The sequence below is a fragment of the Heterocephalus glaber genome, unplaced genomic scaffold (assembly GCF_053883595.1).
Source record: "Heterocephalus glaber isolate CG9 unplaced genomic scaffold, H.glaber_assembly_v1.0 deba00001531, whole genome shotgun sequence".
NCBI lineage: Eukaryota > Metazoa > Chordata > Mammalia > Rodentia > Bathyergidae > Heterocephalus > Heterocephalus glaber.
The window spans coordinates 2,830,863-2,841,446 of NW_028258329.1; positions in this window are offsets into that span (position 1 = coordinate 2,830,863).

Consider the following 10,584-nt stretch of genomic DNA (forward strand, 5'->3'; position numbering starts at 1 on the left):
TCCAGGAGAGGACCAGGGAGAAGCTGAGCTGCATGGATCTGAGCTGCCTGTGCCACCATTGGCACTGCCCCACCCGCACCCTGGGCTTCTGAGTGAGGAGAGGAGCTCTGAGGGTGATTGCAGGACCACCTCAACTTGCCCTCCTTCTCCACTGCCTCTGGCCTCCTGGCTGCACCTGTACATGGATGCACACCACAGAGACACAGGGGGTCATAAAGGCCATTGCCCTGAACTCCAGAAGATAGAGGAGAAGAGGACAGAAAGAGGGACTCTCTCAGGCTCCTAGATGACAATTGAAGCCCACTGGAAAAGTGAAGAGGATCTCAGCAATAAAGGCACACCAGATCATTCTAGATGTAAAGTTGGAGGGATCACCACCTGCCATGGGAATCTGGACTATCTTCACAGGGAAGGCAGCTGGAACCTGGAGTAGAAACTTGCAGAGTTCAACCCTGCAGGAGGTCAGCGAGCTCAATTTGGGCCTTGCAGCCAGAAATCAGCCTGAATCTCAGGGGTCTGCTGCTGACTTCCTGAGACTGATATAGATTTGCACACTTCTGCCCACATTGTCTATTTTGACAGTAGAGACATACCCTGAAAGTGGTCCTTCATTTTTTCAGGTTTTATGCTCAAAATTATTTTTTTCTCATTTTTAAATTTTAATTTGTATTTTTTCTTCACCTTTAATTTTTTTCTAAATATTTTCTTCTCTCTCTCTCACTCTCTCTCTCTCTCTCTCTCTCTCTCTCTCTCTCTCTCTCTCACACACACACACACACACACACACACACACACACACACACACTGTTGTTCATCTACCTTTTTCTTCCTGGTCCTGCCATAATTTGGACTTCTTTCATTTTCTTCTCTTCTCTTTTTTTCCTTCTCTCAATTGTCATTCATTTCAAAGGAAAATGAATACAGCTTCTAGCTTCTGGATTCCAGATTAGGTTGTTCTGTACTTGTCTTTTTTCTTTCATTCTGTCTTTTGCTCTTGTCTTCAACAGTTTCCTAGAGTTTGCATGATCTTCCTGTGTGCTCTGGCCTCCCTTCTAACCTTTCCCTATCCTTCTATCCATCTATCACTCCCTTCCCAACTCAGCTTCTAAGTCCCCATCCCAAAGGGTAAAGTTGCTATAGTGAAGAAGTTACTCACTATAAACATATTTTGGGCTGGACTTTGATTTTGATTTAATTCACATGGGTAAAGATAATAAATTCCTAACTACCACAAATTGTCATTTTCTAAGCTGTGCTTGATTCTATTGCTGTTGCTGATTGTATCAATTGGGCTCAGGTGTTTTGATTGATCAAAGCAGTTGTCCTTCCTGGAGTAATGAAATGAGGTTGACTCAGTGTCATTAAAGACTCAAAACCTAAGGGCCTGCTATATCTGGAAGACAACTCTGAGAAGGAATCATTCCATAAGGTTTCTAAATACAAGCAACAAAGATACTTACAATAAGCAATATCAAAGTATCAACCCAGGAATTAACCCCAAAACAGTAACAACAACAAAAATAGAAAAGAGAAAACACCTAGGCAAGGTGCGAACCCAGACTTCCATCTCACCAAAGGCAAATTCTGTGGAAAAAACCAAGGAGGACAAATCTCAAAATCAACCCCCTGGACACCCTTAACTGATGGCACAGCAAGTAATAAAACAGATGAATGAGGCTCTAGAAAAGGGAAAAACAGAAATAATTTCCCAGATAACCATACAGATGATGATCAGAATGAAAGGCATCACTAGCCACTTTAGAATAGAAACAGATTTTTGAAAAATAGAAAATCTCTGGATGGTGGTGGAAGCCATGAAGGCCCAGCATAGGAAAGAAATGCAATCCATGAAATAGACTCAAACAGATATTTAGCAGAATGAGCCCATGTGAAGACAGAAGGTCGGATATAGAAGACAGGAAGGTGGTCAGTGACCATGAAAAGAGAGATCTCCTAAAAGTAGTAAGGGACCATGAGAAATAGACACAGCAGCTGCTAGATGATGCAAACACTAGTATAAGACTGACCAAGAATCCACAAAAAAGCAGGAGACAGTACAAATGACATAAAAAATGTTCACAGAAGTAATGACAGAAAACTTCCGAAACAGAGATAAAATTTGACATACAAATAAGTGAGGCATATAGGACTCCAACTAACCATGATCATAAAATAATCTACACCTAGACATATAATAATCAAGATCTAGGGAACACAACAGAAGAACAACATACTAGAAGCAGTTAGAGAAAAGAAATAAATCACAGGCAAGGGAAAGCCCATCAGAATCGCAGCAGACTTTTCAACACAATCCCTCAAGTCAAGAAGAGCCTTCAGTGAGGCATTTCAAGCCCTAAAAGAAAACAACCTCCAACCTAGACTGAGGTATCCTGCAAACTTATCTTTCAAAATTGATGGGGAAATAAGATACTTCCATGGCATAGAACACTTGAGAAACTTCACAAATACCAAACCAGCACTCCATACAATTCTAAACACTATCCCAAAAAAAGACAAATAGACTCACAACTCCATGAGGCCCAACAGAGCAAATCCACCAGGGAAGGCAAGAGATTAAAGGTAGAGTGGGAAAAATAAAACACAAAACACTCACCAACAGGAAAATAACATGACAAGCATAAGTCAATACATATCAGTTATGAGCATCAATGTTAATGGCCTCAATTCACCAATCAAAAGACTTAGACTGGCAGACTGGATTCAGAAGCAAAATCCAACAATATGCTGTATACAAGAAACACACCTACGTCAAAAATAAATTCATAAAGTGAAAGTAAAAGGATGGAAACATTTCTCCACGTGACAGGAGCCCAGAAAAAGTGGGGGTAGCTATCTTATTTGCAAAGTAATTTTCAAACCATAACTAATTAAGATACACAAAGAAGGTCACTACATTCTCATAAAGGGAAAAATCCAAGAGAAAGGGATGACAATCAGAAATATATATGCACCAAAAACTAATGCCACCAACTATACAAAGCAAATGTTAAGGGACATGAAAAACCAAATAAGCCCTAATACAATTGTAGTGAGGGTCCTCAATACCCAACAGTCACAAGTAGACCGATCATCTGGACACAAAAATCAATAGTGGAGTACTAGAACTGAACCAAGCTTTTGAGCAAATGGACTTAATAGATGTCAAGAGAGTGTTTCACTCCACAAAATCAGAATATATATTCTTTGCAGCTACCCACAGGTCATTCTCATGAATAGTCTTCATGCTCGCTCATAGAACATGTATAAGTAAATGCAAAGGAATTGCAGTTATCCCCTGTACATTATCAGACCATAGTGCAATTAAACTGGAGATCAATAGCATAAGAAACATCAAGCATTCCACAAATGCATAGAAATTGAATGACACTCTCATGAACGATAAATGGCCCATAGAGGAAATATAGAAGAAATTAGATAGTTTCTACAATTAAATGATAATGCCAATACAACACACAGGTGTTTATGTGACACAATGTAAGCAGTTCTGAGAGGGAAAGTCACAGTAGTGGATGCCCACCCGAGAAATACTGAGCGAGCTCAAATGAACAACCTATTGTTGAATCTTAAGCTCCTAGAAAAAGTAGAGGAAGACAAACCCAAAACTCCTATAAGGGAGGTAATTATAACAATCAGAGCAGAAATCAATGCAATGGAGACTCACAGAAAGACACAAAAAAGTCAATACATCGAAGAGGAGGTTTTTCGAAGGAATACATAAAATCAATAAACCTTTAGCCAAGCTTATACAAAAAAAGGAAAGAAAAGGCTCAAATCCATACAAATAGAAATGAAAAAGTGAGGTCACAACAGATCCAGAAGAAATCCAGAGGATCATCAATACCTACTTCAAAAACCTGTACTCTAATAAAGTTTAAAACACTGAATGGCCAGATTCCTAGATACATATGCATTAGCAATGTTGATCAAAGAATATACAAAACACCCCAATTATAATCAGTGAAATCGTAAATGTAATTAAAACTTTACTGACAAAGAAAAGCCAAAGTCCTGAATGATGCCTTCAGTACTGAATTCTACAAGACCTTTAGAAAAAAAACTATCACCACTACTCTTTAAACTCTTCAATGAAACTGATAGGGAAGCAATACATCCAAATTCATTCCCGGAAGCAGGTGTTACTTTGATTCCAAAAGCAGAGAAAGACCCAACTGAAAAAGAGAACTACAGACCAATCTCCCTAATGAACATAGATGGAAAAATCTCCAAGAGGATACTGGCAAACAAAATACAGAGCTCATCAAGAAGATCATACACCCTGACCAAGTCGTGTTTATCCCAGGGATACAAAGATGATTCAACATATGTAAATCAAGACATTGAATACACTATATTATCAAAGTCAAGGACAAAAACCATATGATCATCTCAATAAATGCAGAAAAAGCATTTAACGAAATCCAACACCCACTCATTAATGAAAACCCTTCAGAAAACTGGAATAGATTGTTTTGTCTCAACCTGATAAAGGCTCCCTATGTAAAACCAACAGCCAACACCATACTAAATGGTCAAAAACTGAAAACCATGTTAAAATCAGAAACAAGTCTAGGATGTCCACTATCACCACTCCTGTTCAATATAGTTCTGGAAGCTTTTGCCACAGCAATTAGACATGGAAAGAAATAGAATGAATGAAGATAGGAAAGAAAGAAGTTAAACTGTTATTGTTTGCTAATGATATGATATTTGTACATATAAGACCCAAAACACTCGGGCAATAGACTTCTACACTTGATTGACAGATTCAGTAGGGTAACTGAATACAAGGTCAACACTCAAAAATCAATAGCCTTCCTCCTCATAAATAATAGATTCACTGAGAGAAAAATAAGGAAAACATTTCCTTTCAAAACAGCATCCAAAGAAATGAAATATTTATGAATAAATCTAACAAAGGAAGCAAAAGACCTCTTTACTGAGAACTACATCACTCTGAAAAAACAGATGGAAAAGGATATAAGAAAATGGAATGGCATCCCTTGCTCGGGCGTAGAGAGACCCAACATAGTGAAAATGGCCATACTTACTAAACTACTTTAAAGTCAATGCAATCCCAATTAAAATCCCAACAGTGTTTTTCCCAGAACTAGAGGAAACAATCCAAAAATTCATTTGGAACCAGCAGAGACCTAGAGTAGCAAAAGCAATTCTAGGCAATAGAGACATGACAGGGGCTATCAACATCCCCCACTTGAAACTATACTAAAAAACCAGTGTGATAAAAATAGCATGGTGCTGACAAAAAACAGATCCGAGGATCAGTGGAACAGATTAGAAGATGCAGAACCAAGTCCAGTCATAAGCATCTTTGACAAAGGAGCCAACCTTCCTCACCGGAGTAAAGATAGTCTGTTTAACAAATGGTGTTGGAGAAACTGTATTTTAACCTGCCAAACATTAAAGCTATACTCCTACCTTTCACCATATATTATAGTATAATTGACATGGATTAAAGGTCTATTAAATCAGAAACTCTTAACTTGCTGGAAGATGAGTTAGGTAGAACTCTCAAAGACATTTGCATAGGAAAAGACTTTATGAGCAAAACCTCAGTAGGAGGGGAACTAGCACATAGAATCAACAAATGAGATCTCATTTTAGTAAAAAGTTTCAGGTGCCTCTGAGCGAGGAGAGGACCACTGAGGATATGAGCTGCATTGATCTGAGCTGCCTGCACTTCCATTGTCACTGCCCCAACCCCATATCGAACAGTGTCTCTTGTGTGGAAAAACTATGAGTGTAAATAAGGATCAAAATATATAACTGATAATGTGAAATAAGAAGTTTTAAAAGAGTAGGTCAGTGGGATGGGTAGGGTTAAGGAAATAAGGGAAAAGAAAAACCTTGAGAAAAGGAAAAATTTGGAAACAATTTCTTTGTATAGGGAAGGGTGGAGGGGGTGGAGGGCAGGGGAATGGGGAGAAAAGAAGAACCAAGATACATAATGTAAAAGTATAAATTCCTAATGATGAATGCAACTTCTTTTTATAGCTAAAATGTACCAGTAAACTTCATGGAAAAAAAAAGCTTCTGCACAGCAGGAGAAACCACCAACAGAGCTAAGAGACAACCTACTCTGTGGGAAAAAAATTTTACCAGCTGTTGCTCAGACAAAGGTCTATTATCTAGAGTATATCTTCAACTCAAAAAAATCATGCTTCTCAAATATAAATACCCAATTCAAAAATCGGCACATGATATGAACAGACATTTCTCAAAGAAGTAAAAGCAGCAAATAAATATATGAAAAAATTTCCAACATCAGTGGTCATTTGAGAGGTGCAGATGAAAACAACACTGAGATTCCACCTCACCCCAGAAGCAATGGCTGCTATCAGTAAATCAACCAATAAAAAATGCTGGTGGGGTTGTGGGGAGAGAGGAACCCTTCAGTGTTGGTGGGAGTGCAAACTGGTGCAACCACTGTGGAAACCAATATGAAGATACCTCAAAGAACCAGGATTAGAGATCCCATGTGACCCAGCTATTCCTTTGATATGTATCTTCCCAAAATTAAAAGAATCATACCACAGCGACACATGTGCACCCATGTTTATAGCAGCATGTGTGTAATAGCAAAAACTTGGAAACTGCCCATTTCCCCATCAACTGGAATCTGGGTAAGGAAGATGTGGTTTTTCTATAAAATGGAGTGCTACTCAGCCATAAAGAATTAGAAATTAGAGACATTTATAGTTAAATCAATGCACATTGAGTCCATACTCTTATGAAATAAATAGGACACATATGTGTAAATACCAAATAGTATTCTCTCATTTGAAAAACTAAAAGTGTAAATAAGGATCAAAATGTATAATTAATAATGTGAAATAGGAAGAAAAGGTCTAAAGGAGTAGGTGACATGGGAGGGGTAGGGGAAAGGAAAGAAGTGAAAAGAAAATACATGAGAAAAGGAAAAAATGGAAACAAAGTCTTTGTAAATAAGGGTGGAGGGGGTGAAGGGAGGGGAGGGGAATGGGGAAAAAAAATAAGAGCAAGATACATCATGTAAAGGTACAAGATCCCAGTGATGAATGTAACTGCAATGTATACCTAAAATGTACCAATAAACTTAATGAAAAAAAGAATAAACTATGTAAGTTTATTGTAATGTTAAAACAAAAAACTTGATGTAATGATTTAACGTCATGGACTTGGGAACTATCAGGATTCATTATTTCTTGCCAAAACCAAATAGTGGGAGAAAAGAAAATCATAATGAAACCTCTCACTAGGAAGGGAAAAGAAGACATATGCCAGTCACCGAGACACAGAAATTAGGGAATCAACCTGGTTCTTGATTTGCAAATGGCAAGTTTTCCAGTGCAACAATATGGGATAGACTTGTGGCTTTGAATTTTATTTTTAGGCATAGTAAAAAGAATTAGAAAATTAGAAGTAAATTATTTTACATTGAAATGCTGAGGAAAGAAAGCATAAGTGATGTGACTGCTGAAAGTTTTACAGATGTTCTACATTTCCACTCTTTCTCCCATGTGTATTATGAGGGTCAGACCACTCGTGCATGAGCTCCCTATGTTGATGAAACAGCAGAATGTTGACTCAAATAATGCAATTTGACATCTAGAAAGAAATATGCATATTCTTACTTATAAAGTTAATTTTTCAGTCTTGTCCTTGTTCTTTGAAGTGTTATTGATTCTTTTGCTGTGTAGAAACTCTTTAGTTTGATTAATCATGTCTGGCTATACAGTATTTTCTCTCATGATCTGTGCTTTGAAATCTTATCAAGAGAATTCTTGCCTAAGACAATCGTGCAGAATTTCTCATTTTCTTTTCACATTTTTATAGTTTCCCTATCTTACAATTAAGTTTTATTTCATTTTCAATTATTTTCTGCATAGGGGAAGAGATAAGGGGCTAGTTTCCATCTTTGGCATAAGGTTATCTAGTTTCCCGAGCACATTTATTGAAGAGACTGTCATTTTCCCCATGTATGTTCTTCGTACTTTTGTAAAGCATTGGTGGGTGGTAAATATGTGGATTCATTTCTATGTCTACCTGTCTCACAGGTTATCTATGTCTGTTTTTATGCCAATACCATGCTGTTTTGGTTACCACAGCTTTGCAGTTTAAGTCAGGTGGTGTGATGCAACCAGTTTTGTTCATTTTGCTTAAGATTTCTTTTGGATTTTCAGGGCTTTTGTAGATACAAATTTTACACTTTTTCTGTAAAATTTCAATTTCTATAAAAAATAGCATTGGAATTTTGATAGGGATTGCGATGAATCTGTAGTTCAGTTAGGACAGAAGGGGCATTTTAACATTTCTTCTAATGCATGCATACTGGATGTCTTTACATTTACTAAGATGCTCTTCAATTTCTTTCATCATTTTAGAGTTTGCATTGTGGAAATCATTCACCTACTTGCTTAAACTAATTCCTAGTTATTTTTATAGTTAGTCATTCCTAGGTATTTTAGTAGCTATCAAGACAGAATTTCAAAAGTCCTCTTTCAAATACCTTTTATTATATAGCAACACTACTAATTTTTATTTTTTGATTTTCTACCTTGCAAGTTTGGTGAATTCTTTTATTTTTTCTAATGGTTATTCATGAGGTTTTTTAGGAGTTTCTATATAAAATACCATGAAGAGAAAATCCACATAATGGGAGAAAATATTTGTAAACTGTCAAAGGTTAAATATCCAGAACTTATAAGGAACTCAAACAATGGCAAGATCCAAATAATGAAATTTAAAATGGGTTAAAAACAGATATTTCTAGAGAGGACATACAAATAGTTAATGAGTGATTGAAAAAATGTTCCAAATCATTAATTCATTGAGAAAATGGAAATGAAAACCACAAAGTGCTATCACCTCCCTCCAGCTAAAATGCTTATTACCAAAAATATACAAAATAATGAATGCTGGCAAGGATATGGAGAAAGAGAAACTGTTTTTTGAGGAAACTTTTTTGAGGAAATTAAGTTAAGATAGATCTTATGGAAAACAGGGCAGAGACAGAGATGAGAAATAGTGAGAGATTGCTGAGAATGTATGGTTTATTCAAAGAACTGAGAGATTATTGTTGTAAAGCTTCAAGTGTGTGTGTTTGTGTGTGTATGTGGATACTTCCATGTGTGCCAGTGTATGTATATTTCTGGAAATGTAAGCAGAAAAATGCAGTGGAAGATATTTTACACTGTAGAAAGTTTTAGAGATGTCATTTATCGTAACAGTAATAGGAGACTTTTGAAGGTTCTCAATCAAGGGAATAGCATAATGCAATTTACATTTGAGGAGGGATTTCTCCAACTTCCTTAATTATTCTAGACCTGCTTTTGTCTGGTAAAAAACTTAAGGGATTAAAGATAATTGATTGGGCAAATCACCAATAATTGATGATGCAGGGAGGCCTAGAAAACAATTAAGCCTTCAGAAGAGATGTGAAAGCATTCCGAACAAAAGAATGCCACTGCACTAGGCTGGGTTGCCTTTGATACTTCTGAATAGATTAAGATTCTCACAGAGCAAATCAGCTATGGCTTAGAAATATTCTTTCTTCTACCTATGGGATGAGACTGAATGATCCAGCAAAAAGTTAGAAAAACCACTTAACCATTTTCTTCACCAATAAATGAGTTATAAACGGAGCTGAAACAAAAGCATCTAAGAAGCAGTGAACATATGATGTGGTATAAAGAAGTGCCTAATATCCAGATTCCTTTTACTCTTCAAGAAGTGGGGGCAGCAGAGAAGACAAGGGCAGGCATGCAGGTGGAGGCAGAGTTCCAAAAATAACTGTAATAAAGGGTTATAAAGAAAATGTGAGTCAGGAGATGAGGAACCTACTTCACGTGAGACTTCCTATCATATCTGGGGCATGAAAACATGTTTATGAGATCGACAGACCTACGAACAGTCTATAATCTGTGTTTCAGATTCCAAATTCTCAATCACTTTTTGGTTATTTATAGAACTCTGCAGGAAAGAACAGTTTAACATTCTTTGTGATTTAGTAGCTTTTTCATTTAGAGAACGATGTTAAGAAAAGTCATCAGTGCCTTTAATAGAATAAATGAATCAATACTAATACGAGGCTCTCACATGGTACAGGGATGCATCCAAATCATGCTTTTCTGACTGTTAATAAGGGTCAACTTCTTAATTTTCCATCTGGAAAACTATAAGGTTATCTCCAAGTTTTATATCCTCCCACAGTGAAATTAATTGTTTATGCTCAAGTGAGGAACAGAGGGCTCTTCCCATGGAGCTGGACAAATCATCCTGGCTCAGTGAAGAGAATGGGTGCAGTGGGGGAAATCAAGAAGGGAGGGGAGCCAGACAAAAGCAGTTCCAATCATCCAGTGAAGAGCAAAAGGGTCACCTAAGGTGGTGGTAGAGACCTTGATAAAGAGACAAGTTTGGAGATTTAGAATAGTTAGAACATGATCATTGCTTTATACTGTGGCACAAGGAAGTTAAAGGGAGCTAAAGAGATCATGTTTTTGACTTGAGTGGTTGGATGGGTTCTAGAGTCTTTGTCAAGAGAACACAGAAATTTGTATGTTCAGT